This window comes from Calliphora vicina, chromosome 1 (assembly GCF_958450345.1).
Source record: "Calliphora vicina chromosome 1, idCalVici1.1, whole genome shotgun sequence".
NCBI lineage: Eukaryota > Metazoa > Arthropoda > Insecta > Diptera > Calliphoridae > Calliphora > Calliphora vicina.
The window spans coordinates 97,736,631-97,738,024 of NC_088780.1; positions in this window are offsets into that span (position 1 = coordinate 97,736,631).

Genomic DNA, 1,394 nt, shown 5'->3' on the forward strand with positions numbered 1-1,394 from the left:
GAAATTTTGTTTTATAAACCTTTGATAAATTTAAAAATTGTTTATGCATATGGGAGTTAGAAAACAAAAAAAAGACACCTTCAAAATATAGTTTTTAAGTCACTTTGAATTTCTAAAGTCTTCTTCTTTGTTTTCTATAACAACTCTCACTTAAAACAGAGCGAAATCAATACTGTTTAATTGTTTCTCTTATTTATTTACAACAACAAATTGGACAAACACGATTTGCTTTGTTTACTTTTTAGCTTAAAGGCCGAACTATAATATGCATAAGCTAGCTTAAGGTAATGTCATAACCGAACGAAAAGTCTGTCAAATGCTTAAGGAAATCCGAAGAAACTTTTAGATGACCATAATGTACTTACGTGCATTCAAAACAATTTAGCTCCATTTGCACATTTATGTGCAACATGCAATTAAAAAAATACGTATTTCTTATTATTTTATCAAAATAAATTAATTTTCTTCATCCTTTTCATTTATTTCTCTATTTTCTTTGTATAAAATAAACAAACAGCTGATTCCGTACGGAATGTGCGACCAGCTTCGCACTTTGCTTAAGCAAATAAAATTTGACGAAACTTGACGAAACTCTCTTAAGTACATTATAGTTTGTCACATACATTTTATATGTATTCGCACAGTTGCTTAAGCTGACTTAAGCTAGTTTATGCATATTATAGTTGGGCCTTAAGGTTGACATGTACACCTTTTCGCATATGTGTTAGTAATATATTTAAACGCTTATAGCTCCTAAAAAAGTGAACCGATTTCAATTAAATATATATTCTGCACTTCTGTGAATAAATCCCTTTAAAATGGTATATTTCTTGCCCAAATTGAATGTATAATGTGAGCGTAAAAGGGGTATAAAGAAATCGACTTGCCTATTAATATTATGATGATGATGTATTTAAACTTTGTATGAATCAAATTCATATCACTGTACTGAGTTTAGCTTTCCATAAAAAGTACATAGTTAATTTTGAATATCTGGATATCTAAAATTGCGAGATTCTTCAAACTTTGTCTGAAAATGTATTTTTTATAATTTTACCTAATTTGTTTCACCTCATTAAAAAAATAGTTTAAAAAATCTTTCACATTTTTTTATTTTACTACGTAGGGATAATGAAGCGCAATTAAGCTAGTAAAGTTTAATTATTTCAGTCCTTAATTTAAAATTTATATTTTTAATCGCTTTTATCACCTTTTTTATTATTTGAAGTAATAAATTCAACAAACTCAGTCCATTTCAATGGACCAACAACTCAGCTTTAACTTAAGGTACAAACATCCTAGAGCGAGTATAGTACCATTTATTTTTAATGAATGTTAAAAAATATTTACTGATGATTTTTTCGGAACTCATAGAAGCTAATGCACTAAGTATA